The sequence below is a fragment of the Gossypium arboreum genome, chromosome 8 (assembly GCF_025698485.1).
Source record: "Gossypium arboreum isolate Shixiya-1 chromosome 8, ASM2569848v2, whole genome shotgun sequence".
NCBI lineage: Eukaryota > Viridiplantae > Streptophyta > Magnoliopsida > Malvales > Malvaceae > Gossypium > Gossypium arboreum.
In genome coordinates this window covers 98445226-98469015 of record NC_069077.1, presented here as the reverse complement: position 1 = coordinate 98469015, position 23790 = coordinate 98445226, and the positions used below count along the sequence as shown (strand labels likewise).

At 35.2% G+C, this 23790-nt stretch overlaps 1 non-coding gene and 1 pseudogene across 1 annotated transcript; one reads left to right on the top strand and one right to left on the bottom strand.

Moving 5' to 3' along the window:
* Positions 1-284: 284 nt before the first annotated feature.
* Positions 285-391, top strand: LOC128279531 (small nucleolar RNA R71). The gene has a single exon (XR_008269733.1). It is a non-coding gene; the product is annotated as a small nucleolar RNA R71 (small nucleolar RNA).
* An 11531-nt stretch (positions 392-11922) lies between these two features.
* Positions 11923-13017, bottom strand: LOC108452260 (xyloglucan endotransglucosylase/hydrolase protein 22-like; annotated as a pseudogene).
* Between the last annotated feature and the right edge of the window lie 10773 nt (positions 13018-23790).

The window sequence follows — 23790 nt, the reverse complement described above, 5'->3', positions numbered from 1 at the left end:
GGTGAACCTGTGAAGAACTAAGAAAACCATCAATTTTCTTATTCAAGAGTTCTACCTGATTTGAGAGCATGGTGACCGAATCGACGTTATAAACACCGACTGTTTTCGCTGGTTTTGTCCTCATGACTTGCCACTGATAGTTTTTCAGTGACATCTCCTCTATGAACTCATAAGCATCCATAGGTGTTTTATTATTGATGGTTCCGCCAGCAGCTGTGCCAACCATTTGTCGAGTCGAAGGATTCAGGCCATTATGAAATGTTTGAACCTGAAGCCAAAGCAGTAACCCATGGTTAGGGCACTTTCTCAAAAGGTCCTTGTATCTCTCCCATGCATCGTAGAGTGTTTCTAAATCCATTTGCACAAAAAAAGAGATATCATTACGTAATTTAGCCATTTTAGCCGACGAATAATATTTTAAAAGAAATTTTTCGGTCATTTGTTCCCAAGTAGTGATTGACCCTTGTGGTAACGAGTTCAACCACTGTTTAGCTTTGTTCCTCAATGAAAAGGGAAACAACCGAAGACGTATGGCATCATCAGAAATGCCATTGATTTTAAATGTATAGCATAGTTCCAGGAAATTTTCCAAGTGGGTGTTTGGATCCTCGTCCTGCAAACCATCAAACTGAACAAATTGTTGTATCATTTGAATAGTGTTACATTTTAGTTCAAAGTTATTCACAGCAATAGCAGGCCTAACTATACTTGACTCAGTTCCTGTTAAAGTAGGTTTAGCATAATCATACATAGTACGTGGAGCAAGATTTTAATTAACCGCAACTGCAGGAGGTAGCTAATTGTCTTGGTTTTCAGCCATATCTTTGGTTGGGGGTTGAGTATCATCCTCTTGCTCATTCTCTGTGTATCTTAAGCTTCACCTTATTTCTATTTGGTTTCTGCGAACTGTACGATCGATTCTTCATCAAAAAGTAGTGGTCTTGACGAGTTTCTTCTAGTCATAAACTATAAAAACCTGCCAAGAGAAAGAAAAAGTAAATTAATAAATAAAAAATTAAATTAAATTGCAAGAAAAATAAATGGCTAAAGTAATAAAAATTGAGCGTTCCTAAAATCTTAGTTCCCCGGCAACGGCGCCAAAAACTTGATCGCATTATTTCATGATAGGTTTTAAATATTTACAATTGATCGTTCTTGAAGCTAACTATTATCGCGATGTAGGCAAGTGTACCTATCGAACAGTAGTATAGTTTTAGCATGATCGGATTGTCGAACCCAAAGGAACTAAAAGTACTAGTAATGACCGTCTTTGTATTATCTAGCCTAAGAATAAAGAGGTTTTGTTTTAACTAGCTAATTATCTAAACTAAGAACTCACAGAAAGTAGAATTGGGGAATTGCTTTTGGGAAAATCGATTGATTGAGATAATACCTAGGAAAAATCCACCTAGACTTTACTTATTATTCTGGCTCTGAATCGGACGATTTATTCATTTAACTTGTTCCGTAGAGATCCTAAGTTATGTTATTATCCCTATTAAAGACTAATAATGTCTAATCCCTAGGTTGAATAATTGAGACATTTCTCTAATTAACACCCTAGGGTTGCATTAACTCGATCTATGGATCCCCTTATTCGGTTTCACCCTAATCTGGCAAAACCTTGTCACCCTATGTCTAGGCGCGCAAACAACTCCATTTAATTATGACAAATGTACTCTTAGACAGGGTCTATTCCTCCTTTGAATAAGAGCTTATCTTGAATCGGTATTCTGGAATATCAAAACAAGAATTAAGAACACATAATTAAGAACTAGTTAAATATTTATCATACAATTCAAAAAATAATAGGAAGATTCGTCTTAGGTTTCATTCCCCTTAGGTAGTTAGGGGTTTTAGTTCATAACTAAATAAGAAAACATCTCAGAATAATAAAGAATACAAAACATAAAGAAAACCCAAAACTCTTGAAGGGGGAATTGAGGAGAGATCTTCAGTCCTAATGATGAATCCGGCTTCTGAGATGGATCAATCGGCTTCCTTGGAGTAATTCCTTCCTTCCTCCCTGTGTGTCCCATTTTCTTCCTCCTCTAGGGTGTATTTATAGGCTTTGGAATGCCTAAGAGCCCTCAAAATTAGCCTTTTCCGAATTAGACTCAACTAGGGCTTGGCAGGGACAGGCCCGTGTGACATGCCCGTGTGCGATTACTTTAGGCCGTGTTTGAGCCTGCCAAATTGACACGGCCGTGTGGTCTGCCCGTGTGAGGAGGTCTAGGCCGTGTTGATTTGGTACTTTGGCCCATTTTCTTCATTTTTGGCTTGTTTCTTGTTTCATTTGCTCTCCTATGCTCTCCTAAGTATAAAATATGAATTTAAAGCATTAGGAGCATCAAATTCACCAATTATATGGGAAATGATCCATAAAATGCATTAAGCATAGGGCAAAAATATGTATAAATTACGATTTATCATCTACCCCTCAATGGAACACTGCTTACCTTTACTTCTTGGTTTCTCTCTCCCATCTCAGGGCAATCATAAATAAAGTGGTCTAGTGACCCAGACTTGTAGCAACCCCTGTTGTTTCCTCGGCACTCTCCAAAATGACGTCTACCACACTGCGAGCATTCTGGCCTATTTGGCTGAGCACTACTGACACTCGCGACAGAAGCGATCTGGGCTCTAGAAGTTGCATTCTGCTGGTTCTTGTTTCTATTTGAAAACCCCACTGAAACATTCGATCGGGTAGCAAACTCTTTTGATCTTTTAGACGAGAACTGATATGATTTCCCCATCTGTCTCTTTTTTGAATCCCGCGACTCAATAGCTACTTTTCTCCTTTCTTTTACTAGCTCCTTAGCCTTGCATGCTCTCTCGACGAATACTAAAAATTCTCATATCTCTAAAATGCCAACAAACACTCAGATGTCTTCATTTAGTCCATCCTCAAACCTCTTACACATGGTAGCTTCAGTGGATACGCATTCCCGAGCATATTTGTTGAGTTTCACAAACTCGCGTTCATACTTCGTCATATTCTTATTACCTTCCTTCAACTCTAAAAATTCTTTCCTTTTTTGATCCATGAACCTCTGGCTTTCAGAACTCTTCTTGGAAAAATTCCCAAGCTACTCATTCTCTCGGTACCACAGACATGAGAGTATTCTACCACTGATCTGTCGAATCACGTAAAAGTGACACCGCACACTTCACACATTCTTCAGGTGTGCATGATAATTCATCAAATACCCTGATGACATTTTCTAGCAAAAATTCTACTCTCGCCGGATCATCATCTATGCTAGTCTGAAATTCCTCGGCCCCTTATTTTCGAATCTTGTATATCGGAGGCTTCTCTTTTCTAAACATGTTCGTGCCTTGCAGAGCTACTAGGGCATACTGAGGAATCAGGGGAGCTGGGGGAGGTGGAGTGTTCGGGTTCACACGAGCGAACTTTGTGTACCAAGCATCCATTATCCGAGGGTAGGCTTCTCTAGCCCTTCCGCCTTGGCCCATAGTCACAGGCTCACTCTCAACCGGCGTAGTCCCTTTTGTGGGAGTCGGTGCATTACTTTCTATGTCATCCGCCGTAGCTCTATCAGGATCCATTTACTATATAAAAACATAATTTATAATCATCAGAATTCGTCACACTATCAATGTACAATTATAGCATGTATAGCTTGACTCGTACTCTCACTAGGTTAGTCCTAAAACTAACTAAACCATAGCTCTGATACCACTAAATGTAATACCCTATACCCGTAACCCACGCTGGGTCGGAGTACGAGGCATTACTTAACTTTATCTCATGCATACAAATAGTCTGAAGTCATCGAGACTTGGTCCAAATTAAAACTTTTTCAATTTATACTTTAAACTTCTTATTATGGGCCTACGAGCCCCAAATCGACTCTTAAAAACTATTCAGAACCATTCTGGGTCCTTAAACCGACCTTAAGAAATTTGCTTTAAAATAGGGCACATGCCCGTGTGGAAGGGTAACAGGCCCGTGTGACCATTTCGATATGGTCGTGCTGGTGGTCCGTGTGGCTCACACGGCTTAAGCACCCTGGGACACACTCGTGTTCCACACCCGTGTGGAATTAAATTCTAATTCACACCTACAGGGGTTTTCACACGGCTAGAAACACGCCCGTGTCAATCTTCCGTATCCCTCACATGGCCACGACATGCTCGTGTCTAACCCGTGTGCAAAAACCTGGGTATTCTGTTTCTGATGTCAGCATTCCTAAATTGTCACACGGCCAAGGCACGCGCCCGTGTACTAGGTCGTGTCCTCCATACGGCTGAGACACACGGTCGTGTCTCTGCCGTGTGTTTATTGTCATGCATACTGACTTGAAATTTTTACGTGCAGGGGTCACACGACAGGACCATATGCCCATAGGGCTGACTGTGTGTCCACACGGCCTAGACACACGCCCGTGTGTCTACCTGTGTGGGCAATATAAGGCTACTTACCAAACCTCATTGCCACCCTTGCATACCTATTTTCACGCAAATACCAGCCAATACCAAAACAAGCATAATTTCCAAAATCAAATCAGCCACAATAGACATTCATTCAACCATGTAGATGCATCTTTTATAAACTCAAAATAAATATTAGCTATCATTCATGGCTTAATACTAAGTGTGGGATCTATCCCAAGCCAACACATTTGGCCAAATCTCCAAGACTCAAAATAATAAGTTCTAATCGTATACATGCCATATTCAAAAATATAAATCCAACTATACCGAATGTTTCGGCTGATAGTGTGATCGATATCTCTGACTTTTGGTGATCAAGAAATGGAAAGGAAAGGGAGTAAGCATAAAGCTTAATAAGTTGCATATAAATAAATATACAACAATAAGTCTACAATTTACCAACAACTTATGATACCAAAGTGGGCATAAGTATGACTTACTCTTTACTTCATACAAATCACATAGCATATACAATGAGTTCATGTCTTATACATATGTATCACTTAGGTACCTCTAATACTCACAGTACGGTTATACTTTTCTCATTAAGTCAAATTTATAACTCTCATCGTTGAACCATTCGGAACACTACTGGATATTTCATAGGCCTCAATCATGGGTAAAGTGCCAATGCCATGTCCCAGACATGGTCTTACACTGGCTATCATCTTCGAGGCCGATGCCATGTTGCAGACATGGTCTTACACTAGCTCTCACATAATCGTGCTAATGCCATGTCCGAAATATGGTCTTACACTGACACATCTCGTAGCCGATGCATGTCTCAAACATGTCTTAGACTGGCTTATGTCTCGAGGCTAATGCATGTTCCAGACATGTCTTACACTAGCACTCGTCTCTATACCGATGCCATGTCCCTGATATGGTCTTACACTGGCTCTCATAATGTGGCCGATGTATGTCCCAGACATATCTTACACTAGCTCACATAAATGACCCATGTGATACGGTATTAATATCCGGTTTACTTCTTAAGGTCCCAACGAGAATTCTACGAGAATTCTACTCTTAATGATCATTACACATTCTCAATCTCAAAATCAAGCAATTCATGCCATATCTATTCAATGACAATTTAAATACGGATAGTAGCAATGTAGTTATATTATTTACATACAACTTACCTTAGATTTCAAAATGTAGCGACTATACGGTTTAGTCGATTTGCTTAGCTTTCCCCAGGTCTTGGTTCGGATTTGACAATTCTTGATCTATATTAAGAAAATGCACTCATTTAATCACTAATTACAATTAAGCAATTGAAAATTCACATTTTTAGTAAAATGGCCATTTTGCCCTTAGACTTTGGCAAAATGACCTTTTGACCCCTATGCCCGAAAATAAATTTTTATCTAATTTCTTCGCCTATTAAGCTTAGATGAACTCTTTTTACTCTTCTAGCAACCTAAAATTCCCACTATTTCACACACTTATCACTTATTTGCAACTTATGCAAAAATAGTCCCTTTAGGGGTTTTCATGCTAACACCTTTCACAAAAGTTGTTTATAAGACAACCAAGACTCATTTTCTTCCATAAAAACTCAGAAAACAACATAAATTCTTTCATGGAACAACCCTAAACTCTTGATCATTTGCAAGATAGCACCCTCATTTGAAAACTCATGCTTCAAGGGTCTCAAAAGTACAAAAATATTTTAGAAAAGCCATTAGGATCACTTACTTGTGAGTGCTTCAAGTTGTTGAAAATTTTTGAAGCTTAAAATCCCAACAATGGCTGATATTTTCAGCTAAGAATAAATGGGAAATAGGGTGATATCATTTCCATTTTCTATTTTCTATTTTAGTCAAAATTGGTCACCTAATCCCACCAAAAATTAAAATTTTTGACCACACATGTCTCCTATGGCCGGCCACCCTATTTCTAGGTGTCTAATTACCCTTTAAAGGCCCCCAATTTAGGTTCTCTAGCTATTTAACACCTTTAGCTATCAATTTAGGACTTTTACACTTTATGCGATTTAGTCCTTTCTCACAATCGGGCTCACAAACGTCAAAATTAACTCACCAAAATTTTCATGTACTAATATAAACATGCTATGACTCCAAAATAATAATAAAATAATTTCTCCAACTTTGGATTTGTGCTCCTAAGACCACTATTCCAACTAGGCCCTGAATCAAACTGTTACAGATATCGTTAGTTTTCTAGTAAATGGGTTCCTGCCACCAGAGCTCCATAGTCAGAGACGAATGAAAATTTTTCATGATGCCAAGCAATATTACTAGGATGAGACTTTCATATTTAAACATTGTACAGATTAAATAATTCAAAGATGTGTTCTGGATGAGGCAATTTAAAGTATTTTACACCACTGTCATTCAACACCGTATGGATGACACTTTGGGGGAATGCGAACTGCTACAAAAATTCTTCAATCTGGCTTTTATTGGCCAAGCATGTTTAAATATACACATGAATTTTTTTTTTCAAGCTTGCGATCATTGTCAACGAACTGGGAACTTATCAAAGAGGTATGAAATGCCATTGCTAAATATTCTACAAGTTGAATTGTTTGATGTATAGGGAATTGACTTTATGGGTCCATTTCCACCCTCTTGGGTAATATATACATCCTTGTAGTTGTAGATTATGTCTCTAAGTGGGTTGAAGTTGTCGTTCTCCCTACGAATGATGCCAATTTAGTACTAAAGTTCTTGCATAAGAATATTTTCACCAGGTTTGGTACTCCTCGTTCTTTGATTAGTGATGAAGGTTCTCATTTTGATTGCAAATTAGTTGCTACTACCTTGAATAGATATGAGGTTAAACATAAAATTGCCACGATATATCACCCTTAGACAAATGGACAAGTTGAAGTCTCTAATAGAGAAATAAGCAAATTTTGGAGAAAGTGGTCAATCCCACTCGCAAAGATTGGTCATCTAGATTGGATGAAGCTTTGTGGGCATAACGTACTACCTTCAAGACACCATTGGGAATGTTGCCTTTCAAGCTTTAATATGGAAAACCTTGCCATTTTCCTGTTGAACTTGAACATGAGGCATTTTAGGCAATTAAGAAATTGAACATGGATTGGATTAATGCTAGTAATAACTGACTACTGGAGCTGAATGAGATGGAGGAATTTAGAGCACAAGCTTATGAGAATGCCAAACTATACAAAGAGAAGACCAAGCTATGACATGATAAGAAGATTATGCCACAATAATTTGAACCTAGACAACAGGTGTTTTTGTTCAATTCCAGCTGAAATTGTTTCCTGGCAAATTGAAGTCTCATTGGTCAGAACCCTTTGAAATAGATCATGTCTACCCTCGTGGAGCTGTGGAGGTCAAAGATATGAAGACTGGACTTACATTCAAAGTAAATGAACAATGGTTGAAGCATTATTGGGGTGCCCCTATAATTCGAGATAAACATTCCATTGCTCTTCGAAATGTTTAAATTTCACCTCTGTATTAGTTTCTTTGTTTTATTAATTTTTTCTTTATTTATTGTCTTTATTTGATTGGGATAATTAATTTTTTAGTTTTTTTTCTTTGAAGGTATACTAAGGATTGAGCTTGGTAGATTAGTAGTTAGCCCATTAGAAATACTTTTGTCAGTTTTTACTTTATTTACCCCTAATAAATTTTTCATCTTCCCGCCTAAACTTTCTTTTACTGTGTGAGGCCATAATTTTAGCCTTCTTATAACCCACGTTACAACCTAATTTTTCCTTTTCTTTTACCCTAATCAATTCATCTTCTTTCATAGTTACTATTAGTTTCTTTTTTCTTCAACATTTTCTTTGTTTATTCCATAATTGCAAAGTTCTTACCTTTTTTTTTTCTTTTTACAGTTACTCTACTTTGTTTTGAATGACTCGACATGCTCCTCCTCTATAGGCTAATTCACCACCAAGAAAATTTTTCAATCAATTCCTTAAAATGGAAGTAGAGTTACAAGCATGCTGCCCGCAAAACCACTCGCCCAAACTGAAGTAATAGCAACTTCTTTTTAAGCTTTCATTTTCAATTTCATTTCATCATCCATTCATAATTTTCGTCTTTACATTTTCTTTCTATATATGTCTTTGCATTTTTTATTTTTGTTTATTTATGCATTGAGGACAATGCACCCCTTAGGTTTGGGGGTGTGTTGTGCATTACATAGTTGTTTTAGTATTTGTTTATTTTGTCATTCATTTTGCCATGACACACAAATGGCAGAAAACTATTAGATTGCGATGAGTATATTTTTGTCGATGATGTTTGATGAGGAATTCAATTCTTTGGTATACTAGAAATTTGTGACAGTGAATTAGGTGAGTTCAACTTTGAATGGTTGCTTGAGAATTGACCTCTAAAAATGGAATGACCTAATTCCAATTACAATTAGTGTATAGTAGGTTTCTTTTAATAAACTTAGAAATTCTTGAGGCTAAGTTTAGGGTAATGGTAATTCTTAGATTAAAATAAATAAATAAATGCCATAAATTACTCCAATGCTTGAAATTGCTAAGGAGGTCAGCATCATTTTGTTTGCTCCATTATGTTGTTGATTAAAAAAGTAAGGTTAAGTAACAGTAATTCAATAAAAAAAGGCAGTTTAGGGACACTCCAATGTAGTGCTAGATTAAGTAGCTAAGGAGGTAGTTGTCTGCTCCATCCATCTTCTAAGTTAAAAGCCTTAACTTCATGAGTACATTTCATTCAAATTGTGACATGATGGAATACCTAGCAATTTAGTGTGTGCTCCATTGCTCCATTGAGATTGTCAAGTAAAGAAACCAACTGACAAGATGAATCCCTTAGGAAAAATATTTGTAACTAAGTTATGCAAGGCCAGACTTAAAAAAGAAGAAGAAGAAGAAGAAGAAGAAGAAAAAGAAGAAAAAGAAACTGAGTTTAGAAGAAAGATAAACTAAGTACATCATAAGGTACTTGCTATAGTCAAATTTGTTTGAGCAATTAGGAATTTTATTTTTTGGGTAATATTTTCTTCACTTACTTTGTTAAATAAGCTTATGAAACTTGAACCAATTCTCAGAGACAGAAGATTGCTAAGAATGAATGTAAAAGAAATATGCTTCATACGGTTTGGCAGTACAAGAGGTAATTATGTGTTATGGAAATTCTTGCATTCAAACATACATGCATTCATACATATTTTGCTTGAGAACAAACAATAACTTAGGTTTGGGGGTGTGACAACTCTTGAAAAGAGTTATATTGCAAGCCTTTAAACTTGATTAATTGTCTGTACTTAAGTGGATATATTTTTATTTTTAGGATATTTTTATAACATTGCACCATGAAGCTTGGACTGTGCTTTCAATGTTACTATATGTTACTTTTGTTGGTGGAAGGAAATGAATTGTTTGTGTTTGTACCAGGTGTAGGAAGGAAGAAGAGAAATTTCTACAGCATTTTAAGTTAGTTATCTGATTTTAATATTGCATACATGATTATCCTTTACAAATTTGTTATTCTGTTTTTGCCATTTCCTGATTCATATAGTTCATAGTGATAACTTAACCAAATTAATCCTAACCGATCCCTGTGGAGACAATCTTACTTACTACTTTATTACTTGATTCGACGTGTACACTTGCACATTCACATATCATTTCACACGCGGCAATATGTTTTAGTATGAATTAAGTCAAGTGTCTAGTTTGTGTCACGTGTTCATTAATAAATGCATGTGTGTGTGTTCATAGCATGCTGATTTCTATAATAAATAAGTGTGTTTTTAGTTAAATGTCTTAGCTGAATAAGAATGTGAAAAGAAGCAAATATTTGATGTCTATTTATGTATGTTGTAGGTGACTCTGTTCATTGGATCAAGGAATGACTTTTCTAGTCTGATCAGTTTTATGCACTCAAAGCTTATTATGGTGCCATTAAAAGAGATAATGTCAAGCATTATAACATTCGACCATAAGGAAAATGAAGGGACAATAAACAACATATTAAAGGAGCATTAAGCCTTCATCAAGTGAAGAGACATGACTTTTCAGCTATACATGAATCAAGTGAAAAGATATAACTCTTTGGCTGTCCACCTTAAGTTGTGAACCGAAATTAAATGTTTCTGTTAGCTAGTTGAATGCCGAATTTGAAAGGTCACTTATAGGTCAATATAAAGCTAATGGCGTAACAATTGTAAGGTTACACAATATTTCTAAATTAAACATTACTTTGTGAGAATTTTCTGTTTAAACATTACTTTGTGAGAATTTTTTCTTTGGTTCTTAACTGAACTATACCGAACTTAATAAACATTCTATTTTTGTGGCGTTAAATTGTCTTATCACTCCATTCACCATCCCAGACTGTGGCGACTTCACTTATACCAAGGTTCTAGTAAATTCATGAGTTGAGTGGGTGCTAGCTTGAATATAGCTAAGGTTTCCATCCGTTGAACCATTTCAAGACGATCAAACCCAATCGAGCTATTTCCCAAACCATTCAAATTCGGGAAATCGCATCACCACCTGCTCTAAGGTTCTTTAGCTACTACTACTATAGGTCAAGGTTTCCATCTGTTGAACCATTTCAAGACGATCCAACCCAATCGAGCTATTTTCCGAACATTCAAGTTTTGGAAATCGCATCATCACCAGCTCTAGTTTACTTCTAAAATTACAAGTAAACGACACCATTAGTAGCTAAATTATGAGTAAGTTTTCATTTTGGTCATTTAACTAAAAAAATGTACAATTTGATCATTAAACTATTCAACAGTTTTTACAAGTCACTAGCCTACTAAGTTTATCTTTTAAAAAAATTTTGCTACCAAACTTCAAGCGACAATTTGACGGTTGGTAGATGGATCATTACCCATCGATGAGTAGAAGAACATACTTTAGATCCAATTCATTCTGATGATTAATGTCGAAGATCAGAGGAAAAAAATACTATTTGAATTTTAGTTCACAGATTCATCACGTCCCAAATTGTTTCATGAAAATAATTGAACTGTAGAAGAGAAATAAAAAGAGTGCTTTTCATTGGTGCAAGCGATGTGGACAGAAAAAGTTATACGTATTGATTTTAACAGTTCAATGACTTAATGAAAACTTTTGAATAATTTAATAATCAAATTGCAACTTTTTTTAATTAAATGATGAAACAAAAGATTACCCATAATTTAGTGGCTAAAGATGTAGTTTAGCCTAAAATTAATCAAGTTGTTAGTTAACCTCTGATTTTGGAAAGTATAGACAAGTATATGTATAAGAAATTGATTTCTTTGTTAAGTTCCACGATGATTCCAGTAGTCGTTATGAATATATAGGCTTATATTGTTTCGTTGAAAGAAAAACCTTGGTTGTGATTTTCTTATTGAAAGCTATTAGCTAATTCAAAAAAAAAAAACTAGTAATTAATTAGACAAAGAGAAAATTAGCTGTGGCAACTTAAGATGATCTACTAGCATAGTTTTGGTAAAATATGTGTGATATATGTATAGATTTTGTGAAGTCTCTTGGCAATGGGAAGAAATAGAATGTAGCATTTCAGTCTATGTTGTAGCAGCACATTCGAGAGGGAGTCCTTGTGGGAATCGCTTTAGGTCAATGCAGTAGTTGTAAATCATGTAATGCTTTGCACCCACATCAATCTTTCCAGGCTTGGCGCATCCAGCTGTTTTGCCAGCCATGAATTGGAGTTGCATGGATAAGCCCCAGACCCATAGGCCCAAATACATGCTTGTGCACTGATATTCCTAAAGGAAGCTGTAAAAGGTGCTTTGCTCCAATCTGTTTTGATGAGACCGCCTTTTGTTGCCCAATCATCTGCATTCCAAATACTTCAATGAATTCTCATAGCCCGGCTCTCGGGGAACGGAACTTTAGTTGAATCCAAGTTCTTGAATTCTCTAATAGGGGTCCCATCAACATAGAAGCTGAATGGATCGAACATTTACTGTTAATTCAAGTTGTTTTTGCATATAAAAAGGATAGAAGTTTGGGAGGGGGCGTTCTTACATGATGACATGGGGATTCCAGAGGATGGAATAGGTGTGGAAGTCTGCTGTTGGGTCAAACCAGAGGCGGAATTGTTGCTCTGTGTCTCCTTTACCTCAGTAATTACATTGGTGTGAACAGTATAAGGGTCACCACTCAAATTCCCTAAGAACTCAAAGTCCATTTCATCCCATGTTGATCCTTGTGAGGTTAACTGCAACCGAAGCAAGCCCATGTCATGAGTCAAAAGTTTAGCAGGAAATGCGTAAACATGCATCAGTAGTGCTTACGTAGTACGATGTGACAGTGCCAGCTGAGTAGCCAGGGACAAGTTTAAGTTGCACTGAAATCTTTCCAAATAGATATTCATTATTGGACTGGAAAGCTGAGCCAGAGTCTTTGTCGAGTGAGAGAGTGAGCAGCTCTCCGTTGTTCAGTATCCTAACTCGGTCACTTCCCCATGTGAGGTCAAAATCGTGGGAAAAGTTTCTAGCAAACACAGCCATCCAAGGAAGAACCACAAGAAATAAAATCAACTTCATTAGAAAAGATGAGTGAACGAATGAGCTTTATTTATTTGCCAGAAATGAATCTGAGAGTGAGAGTTTCGAGGCAAGTAGAACTAAAGTGGATGCATGCACAGACTTGGAGTTATCCTCTTTATATACAGGCATAGAAGGAAAAAACCAGATCGACCATTTGCCAAGTATAAGAGACAGGGAGGAAAAGCAAATGTATAAAAGGACAAGAAGCCAGTCAGGTTCATGTGCCATTTTGGCGTGGTGGGAGTGAAAGGGGTGGCGAGGTGGCAAGAAAGAGTGGCAGCCAAGATTCAAGGAAAGCGCAAGTCACACAAGTGACAGCCAACGGCCATGTCTATGTAACACGCGGTGCCAAGGCCATACCATGGCTGATTCAGAGCCCTTTCACCTAATTTTGCTTAATTTGCTCCTCTCCTTCGCTTATCTATCCCACCAAAAGTTTCTATTCACTTAATATTATCGTGAATTTAACTAATATCCCCCTAAATGGGATAAAGTAACATATAGTATCTCAACTTAACAAATTTTTTTCAATTTGGTCATTGTATTTTTTGTGTCCACCTGAGCCTTTAAACTTGGATTTCGTTAAACATTCTAGTCTTTTTCCAACATTGTTAAGAGGTGATGACATGACTCTCTAAGAGTGTATTACATTATCACGTACTTTTGTTTTAAAAAAGAAGATAGAAATTAAAAAAAATATTGAAGTTATGCAAATAGACATTTAAGTTTATTTGAATCCAAACATTTATTTGTCTAGGTTTGTTCTAGAAGTAATTTTTAAATAATTTTATACATGTTTTATAATTTTAAAATAAAATTTTTAATTTAATTTATTTTTATGGGATAAATTGGATGCATTTTTCCAGTTTCATTCTGCACTTTTGAATAATTTTTTAAGCATTTTATAATTTAAAAAATTAAAATCTTAATATTTTATAATTTATATTATTTTATAATTTAAAATATTTATTATAATTTCTTAGAATTTCCTTATATTTTTAAATAATATTTATAAAATTTTAATTTTATATATTATTTGCATTTCAATTCCTGTTACTTTTTTTACTTTTATATATTTTTAAATAATTTTTAAACAAAAATTAGTTGATGATGTGAATTCACTCAAAATGCCACTTCATCATCTTTTCATGCTATTAAGAAAAGACTAAATTATTTAACAAAATATAAAGTTAAAGATCAATGTAGAGAAAAAATATCAAATTCAAAAATTAAATATTTAATTATCCCTAAATAAATAGACAACCACTTATGGCGTATGGGAGCTACCATCTTTCTTTAGGGAATGGGGCAATATTTAAACCTATTTTGAATATGTTTAAACCTTGTTATATAAATTAAAAAATTTAAGTTTCGAAAAAGTAAATTGTGTTATAAAATAAAGAGAGATGGAGAGAATAAAGAACAAAAAAAATATGAAAGCCATAGAGGATGTACTTTATTGATTGAAAGGTATCATTACAATGCTTTATCAAAGTCTCTATTTATAGGCATAAGAAGTATAAAAGAAGTAGAGATCTAATTCTAATAACTATTAGAATCCCTATGAGATAAAAACCTAATGAAAGAAAAAGAGTACATAATCTATAATACGCATAATACGCTACCTCATTAAAAACCTTACTAGGAAAACCCAATGGGACAAAACCTCGATTAAGGGAAAAAGAGTGCAACGCGTATTTAATCCTCCTCATGAGAACATCACATATTTTCTCATATTCTACATATTCAATCTTGAATACTAGTTTTTCAAATGATTATTTAAATGTATTTGCTTAGCATTTATATTACCATTCTTTTAAAAGTCACGAGTGAGGGAAATTTGAGAAAATATATTTTGACTTCTTCAAGAGATTCAACAATAATCATAACAAAATTTAATCATGATTCATTTATAAAAATAAAAATAGGTATTTTCGATCATTTTATAATCCTCCTTCAACTACTCAAATTTACCACATATGTTCAAATTATTTGAATTCATATAAATGAACAATTTCTCAAGAATTTCAATATCTTTCTAGCATCCTAAATCCTTCAAGGATTTTAATATAAACTTTGCTATATAGTGATTCATAAAAGGTTGTAACAATATCCATTAGACACAAGTTAGATCTTTTATGAATTGTCAATTTAATAATATATCTAAAGGTTATTGCATTCACCACAAAAGAATATTATATCTTTTCATAATTAATGCCAAGACTTCGCAAAAAACTTCATATTTTTATTTTGCTTTTGCAAAACTACTTCAATTGCACCCTCACCGGCTTTATACCCTTAGATATTTGGACTATTAGTCCAAAAACTCCACGAATTTAATTGTACTTGAGTTGCGTCTTTCTATTTTGATCAATTTATTCCTTATCTATATTTCTCAATAGATTTATTCAAGATCCTCCTTTTATTTCATTATTTTAATAATAATATTGCATGTAAAATCATCGTTGACCACTTTTATTATTTAGTTCCACATTTTCTTGAATTGACATAACTTATCAAGATCTCTTATTTCATTATTTTAAAATTCAGTTTCAAGTACTTGAATCTCTTCTGAAGTTTTACTTATTAGTTATGTCTCGAGTCTCTTCTGGAGCACCCATCTCGACTATATGACCATCTAGAAGAATTTTTATCTTTGGAACTGACCAATTTATTATTTATTCTAACTAATTGTCCTATTTGGACTTTGATTCAAATTAAAATATTAGATGATATATAAAACTTGGTTATTTTCATTAAGTTTGTAAATACTTCTAACAATTAACTTGTAATGAATTATCTTTATTGAACTTCTGGTTCAAACTACTCTCCCTTTAACTCATTACAAGTTATTATTTCTCTCCCCCTAATGTCGGGAAAACTATCAAATCAAAATTGTAATAACAAATAATGTCACAATTGAATCTCGAATACATTCAAAAGATCTAATAATATAAAAAAAAACTTGTAATTAATATATATTCCCAGCTTTCTTTCAGGATTCACTTATTTTTGTGCGTTGTGGTGGAACAATTGGAACATATACGCACATACAAAAATTCAAAAATGAGAAATATTTAGCACTTGGTCAAAAACCAATTGTAATAGGGAGTATACATAACTTATTGGGTTGATGCGTACAACACGTAAATTAACATAATCTCATGTTGGAATAGGAAATTTAGTTCTCATAAGTAATGGTTTAGACATTAATCAGAGGTGTTCAATCAATAATTTCTCTAAACCATTATGCGTAAACTTTTACAAAAGTTTATCAAACTCAATCAATAAAAGATTGAGATATAAACTCATCAGTATTAGTAAGATGAATTGTCTTACTTGCATGATCTAAAATTAATTACTTAAACAAGCAATCTTGCAAATGAAATGTTGCAAGTTGATAACATATATGTGATTCTGTAGATGCACCTATCAAAATCATATAATATCAAAACCATCCACATGGTTGATGAATGGGCCCATATTCATTTCATAAATGCAAGACATTAAATCTCAACTTTAGCTAATGAGTTTCTAATAATCAATTTTCATTAAGAACAAGCAACATATGAGAATTCTTTTAAATTAAAGGATCTTCTAGTTTAGTAATAGCCCGTTTTTGGGGTCAAATCAAAACAGTGGTTTTGGGACCACAATTTTGAAGTAGAAATATTTATTTTATTGTTTCCTTAAGGTCTACAGCATGATAGAATAATTGTGTGAAAATTTCGTTAAGAAATTTTATCGATTGAGTGCCCAATTTGACTAGAAGGACTAAATTGTAATATGTACAAAACTTGAATTCTATAGGTTAAAAGTGTCTAATTATTATGAACTTTTAAATTGGAGGCCCTTAAATGTTAATTAGATCATTATACCTTAAGATGGGCAAAATTGGACATGGCTAGGTAAAATTTTTAAGTTATGCATTAAGGGTATTTTAGTAAATTGGTTATTAAATGGACTAATAAGTAAAGAAAGGCAAAATTTTATCCATCTTCTTCCTCCATAGCCAAAATTTAGGAGAAGCCATAGCTAGGGTTTTTGGCCAAGCTTCCAAGCTTGAATGTAAGTCTATTCTTGTCCCGTTTTTAATGATTTTTACATTTTGGATATCGTTGTAACTTGATTTATCTATTTCAAGGACTAATTTGAAATAAAATTAAAGTATAAAATTTTACCCATTAATGTGCATGTATTTTGATGTTTGATGGTAGAAAATTCATGTTCCTTGTTAGTTAAACAACGTTTACAAAGCGATTTTCGATAAAAAAGTCAAATAGGGACTTATTTGTAAAAGTCTATAAAATGTGTAGAAAAGTGTGAATAAATGAAAAATGTGGGCTGTTATGAGTACAAACAACAATCGGCTAGGCTTGTTTTGTGAAGAAATTGAATGAAATTCTTTTTACGAGCCTAGGGACTAAATTGTAAAATAATAAAAAGTTAGGGAAAAATGTAAATTTTGTCGTAATGTGTTTTTAGGCTGAATTGAATAATGCAATGATTAAATAAGTTAAATGTGGTATTATAGATAAAGAAAAATGAAGTTCGGGTGTAGATTTGGGGGAAAAATAAAGTATTTGACGAATAGGTCCTTTTAACCGTTTTTGAAACCGAGGTAAGTTCATATGTTAAATAAGCTTTACTTAAAATGTATTTTAAATGTTTTAATTTATGCATGAATTGTGTAATCGACCTTATAGACACATTTGACGACGTTTTGACAAGTGAGAAATCCCAATCGAATCTTAGGAATAAATTAGGATACAAGTGACATGTCACTAGGGTTTTATGTTTGGTGATCCGAGTGCTGGTCCTGTACGTCCTATCGGTGGCTGAGTATATCGCCATATCTTGCGGTTACTTGACAGCTTATGTAAGCAGCATCGAGTAGCTACGTCTTGACTGACAGCTTGTGTGAGCAAGCCCGTTGTTGGCTCGAGAGTGACCATATATGTGATATGAGATAGAGGTAGCAATGGCTACATATGTGGCACCTTGTGTGCAAGATTTACCCGAGTATCCTATATTATTATTCCGAGTGGTTCATTTGTATAATAATGATGAGATCAAGTATGAATTATTACGAGATGGTACAGGTATGTACTTAAAGCTTGTGATTATTAATTAGTGGAATGACGATGTCAAGGTAAGTTGTGATGGAAGTGAATTATTATCATGAGATTTTGGTAAATTGCATTACCTTATGTTAAATTACTTGCACATCAATGTATGGTAAGGTTAGCTTATTTCTTTCATACGAACTTACTAAGCTATATAGCTTACTCTGTTTTATTTTCCATGTTTTATAGTGTCACCAAGCTAACTTGGATTGGAGATCATCGTAGATCGCATCATACTATCAACTGTCATTTTGGGTATCGATGATATTAACATTTTAAGAATATCGCATGTATAGGGACTTGGTCATTTTGTTATATGTGTCATTATGATTTGGCCAAATGTATTGGCTTGTAATTGTCAAAGGCTTGATGTGGTGTTTGGCCATATAACTTGGATTATTTTTGTTGAATTGGTTGTAAGCTTATATATATATTCATATAAGCATGCATGTACAATTATCTCTTGTGTGATGTAGTTTATAACTACTTGGTAAATGGTTGAATGTGGCTTAATGGTTTTGGTTGTTGAATGGTTAAGATTGGCTCTTTGGTGTGCTAGGAAAACTATGTAAAACTATGCATGTTATTGGTAGCCATATTGAAACTTGTAGAATGTGAGTTGATATGATTTGGTTTGAAAATTTATGGTGTTGAAAATGTGTTGTGTAAGGATAATGAAATGACATGATTTGACTGTGGATGTTTAGTTGCCTAAGTATATCATGATTGATGCCATTGAACTTGTAAGTTTGTATGTGGAAATGAGGGTGACAAATTGCTCGGTAAATAGCCTTTATTTTGTCCACATGGGTAGATACACGGGTGTGTGTCTAGGCCGTGTGTGACACACAGTCTGCCCCATGGGCATGTGTTCCAACCGTGTGTCCCCTGCACCTTAATTTTGAGAAACAGAATGCGCAGAATTGAGCACACGGGTAGAGACACAGGCGTGTGTCTTAGCTATGTGAGGGACACAGCCTCAAGCATAGGCGTGTGTCCCAACCATATGAATTCTGCACCTATTTTATAAAAATTCAATTAACCACACGGTTTGTAACCTCAGTTTGTTCATGCTTTGCAAAATAGAGAGTTACACTAGTTAGGGACACAATCGCGTTTGACCACACAACCTGCCCACTCAGGCGTATCCCAAACCACATGGGCGTGTGACCCCTGTGCATGGCAAAAAAAATTTAAGTTTTGTAAAATTTTCCTAAGTGCTCGGTTTAGTCCCGAACCACTTCCAAAGCATGTTTTGGGCCTTATAGTCTCGCATTAGGGACTTTATATTTGAATGAAAATGGTTTTAATTTGGATGAAAATTTATGACTCGGAATTGTATGTTTACTTGTGATGTGAGTGCGATAATGCCTCATATCCTATTCCAGTGTTGAATACGGATAAAGGTTGTTACAGTTGGTGGTATCAGAGCTGCAGTTTTGTCGATTCTTGGACTAACGTAGCATGTGTGAGAGTCTAGCTATATATGCCATATATAATCTGTGATAGTATGACGACTCCTGACAATTTAAATTGTGTTTTCCACTAGTAAATGGATCCCAACCGAGAGGTAGCTGTTGATGTTGAAACTAATGCTCCGGCTCACACCCAAGGGACAGCGCCATCTAAAAGTAGACCAATAACGGTTAGCCAGAGAGGATAGGCAAGGGAAGCCTTCTTCCAAAAGATGAATGAGTGGTTTGCCGAGTTTGTTCAGACAAATCCGACTGCCCAACATCCTCCACCCCCACCTAGCCCCTAATCAGTTCCCGTAGCTCTCCAAGGTGTGGAACTAAACAAGCCTCTAGTTGATAAGATTCGAAAACAAATGGTCGAAGAATTTAGAGCCAATGTTGACGATGATCCCGATAGAGTAGAGTTTTTGCTTGAGAACTCTATCAGGGTATTTAATAAGCTTTCTTACACACCGGATGAGTGCTTGAAATGCGCTATATCACTACTGAGGGACTCAGCATACTAGTGTGGAATACTATTGTATTTGTGGTGCTGGAAGAAAGAGTTACCTGGGGTTTCTTCCAATAAGAGTTCAGAAAGAAATATATCAGTCAACGGTTCATTGATCAGATATATAAAGAATTTTTAGAGCTGAAACAGGGTCGTATGGCTGTGACTGAATATGGACGAGAGTTTGTTAAGCTCAGTAAGTATGCTCAAGAATGTGTTTCCACCGAGGCTATCATGTGCAAGAGATTCGAAGATGGGTTAAATGAAGATATCAGACTGCTAGTTTGGATTTTAGAGTTGAAAGAATTTATTGTGCCAGTAGATCGAACTTGCAAGACCGAGGAGCTAAGTAAAGAAAAGAGAAAAGCTGAGTTTGAGGCTGGAGATTTGAGAAAAAGGCCGATGAATAAGTCATTTTATTCTTTATCAAAGAAATCGAGGGATTTGTATACTTTTTCGAATGTTTCAGCTAGATATCCTAACAGAGATCGTGGGAAGTAGTATTCGGGTTCTAAGACCCAAACTACGTCAATAACGAGTGTTGGTAATGCTAGGTCTAATAGACCTGAATGTCAACACTATGGTAGATGACATCCCAACGAATGCAGAATGAATAACCGGGCTTGCTTTAAATGTGGCTCTCAAGAACACTTTATTCGAGATTGCTTTGAAATAACTGTGAAAGAAAATTTTCAGGATGCAAGACCTAGCAACACTGCCACTAAAGGGAGGCCACTGAGAAATACTAGAAATGGTAACAATAACAGAGGTGCAACGAAAGATTTAGCTGCGAGATCAGAGGTCAGAGCACCTACTAGAACTTACGTTATTCGCGCTCATGAAGATGCATCATCCCCTGATGTTTTCACTAGTATATTTTCTCTCTATGATACTAATGTAGTTGTATTGATTGATCCTGGATCAACTCATTCTTATATTTGATGAATTTGGTATCTAGTAAGAATTTTCCTATTAAGTCTACTGAATATGTGATTAAGGTGTCGAACCCCTTAGGCAAATATGTCTTAGTTGATAAAGTTTGCAAGGATTGTCCTTTAATGATTCAGAGTCACTATTTTCTAGCTGACTTAACGCTTTTACAGTTTGATGAGTTTGATGTAATTCTTGGAATGGATTGGTTAACTCTACGTGATGTCGTAGTGAATTGTAAATGAAAGATTATTGAATTGAAATGTCAAAATAATGAAATTCTTTGGATTGAACCGGATGAGTCGGGTGAGTTGCCAATTTTGATTTCGTCGATGTCGACTCAAAGGCATGTAAGAAAAGGTTATAAAGCTTTTCTTGCGTATGTACTGAATACGAAAGTGTCTGAATTGAAGATTGAATTCGTGCCGTAGTTTGTGAATACTCAGATGTGTTTCCAGAAGAGTTGCTTAGATTACCACTGATCAGAAAGGTTGAATTTACTATTGATCTGGTACCAGGAACTTCACTGATATCGATAGCTCCGTATAGAATGGCTCTGATAGAATTGAAAGAATTAAAGTCTCAGTTACAAGATTTGATAGATAAGGGTTTTGCGAGATCGAGTTTTTCGCCCTGGAGTGCACCAGTGTTATTTGTCAAGAAGAAAGACAGATCTGTGAGACTTTGTATAGATTATCATCAGCTTAACAAGGTTACGATAAAGAACAAGTATTCTTTACCAAGAATTGATGATTTTTCAACTAGTTGAAAGGGGCAACAGTGTTCTCGAAGATAAACTTGAGATCAGGCTATTATCAGTTGAGAGTTAAACAGTCAGGTGTGCCGAAGACCGCGTTTAGAACGAGGTACGGGCATTATGAATTTCTTGTTATGCCTTTTGGATTAAAAAATGCTCCTGCAATTTTTATGGACTTGATGAATCAAATTTTTCGACCGTATTTAGATAAATTTGTGGTTGTTTTTATTGATGACATTTTGATTTATTCCTGAGATGACTCTGAGCACGCCGAACATTTAAGAATTGTATTGCAGACTTTGAGAGATAAGAAATTGTTTGCTAAATTCAACAAAAGTTATTTTTGGCTCCGATAAGTCAGATTTCTAGGACACATTGTTTCAGCAGAAGGTATACGGGTTGATCCGAGTAAGATTTTAGCGGTTGTTGATTGGAAACCACTGAGAAATGTATCCAAAGTTAGATTGGGTTTGGCTGGTTATTATCGACTGTTTATTAAGGGATTTTCGATGATTGCTACACTTATGACCAGATTGTAACGAAAATATATGAAATTCGAGTGGTTTCAAAAATGTCAACAGAGTTTTGAACAGTTAAAAACATTGTTGGCTAAGGAACCAATGCTGGTGCAACCTAAGGGGAAAAGAGTTCGTGATTTTTAGCGACGCGTCATTGAATGGTCTTGGTTGTGTATTGATGCAAGAAGGTAAAGTGATAGCTTATGCCTCGAGAAAGTTGAAATCACACGAAAAGATTTATCTGACGCACGACTTGGAATTGGCAGCTATTGTGTTTGCTTTAAAAATTTCGAGACACCACTTATTTGGAGAGAAGTGTCACATCTTTACTGACCACAAGAGTTTAAAGTATTTGATGACTCAGAAAGATTTGAATTTGTGACAATGAAGATGGCTCGAGCTATTAAAAGATTATAAGTTAGTGATCGACTATCACCTGGGGCTCGAGCTATTGAAAGATTATAAATTAGTGATCGACTATCACCCAGGGAAAGCTAATGTAGTTGTAGATGCTTTAAGTAGAAAGACTTTGTTTCCTTTGAGGGCAATAAATACACGTTTAGCTTTATCTAATGATGGATCGATTCTGGCCAAGTTGAAAGCTAGACTGGTATTGCTTTAGCAAATTTGTGAAGCTTAGAAAGGTGATAATGAGTTACAAGCTAAAAGAGTTTAGTGCCAATCAAATAGTGATTCTGAATATTAGATTGGATCCAATGATTGTTTAAGGTTCTGAGGTAGGATTTGTGTACCGAGAGATACTGAACTGATTTAGAAAATTCTTCATGAGGCATATAATGGTTTTTTATCTATTCATCCTGGAAAGATGTTTAATGATTTGAAGGAATTATACTGGTGGTCAGGCATGAAACAAGATGTTTCAGAGTTTGTAACAAGATGTTTGATTTGTCAACAAGTGAAAACCAAACACCAAGTGATTTTAGGTTTACTTCAACATGTGACTATACCCAAGTGGAAATGGGATAGAGTTATGATGGATTTTGTAACGGGGTTACCTCTGACTTAGAAGAAGGAAGATGCTATATAGGTCATTGTTGATAGATTGACAAAATAAGCTCATTTTATTTTGGTTCGTATCGATTATTCACTTGATAAATTGGCTAAGTTGTACATTGCTGAGATTGTTAGATTGCACGGGGTGCCTACTTCTATTATTTCAGATACAAATTTGAGGTTTACGTTGCAATTTTGGAAGAAATTGCAAGAAGCATTGGTTACAAAGTTGAATTTTAGTACCACATTCCATCCGCAAATAGACGGTCAATCTGAGAGAGTAATTCAAATTCTCAAAGATATGTTTCGCTGTTGTGTTTTAGAGTTTGAAGGTAGTTGGGAGAAATATCTATCGTTGGTCGAATTTGGTTAACAACAGTTATCAATTGAGTATAAAGATGGGACCATATGAAGCATTGTATGGCCGCAAGTGTCGAACTCCATTGTACTAGACTGAGTTTAGTGAGAAACAGATTCACAGGGTTGATTTGGTTAGAGAAACCGAACAGAAAGTGAA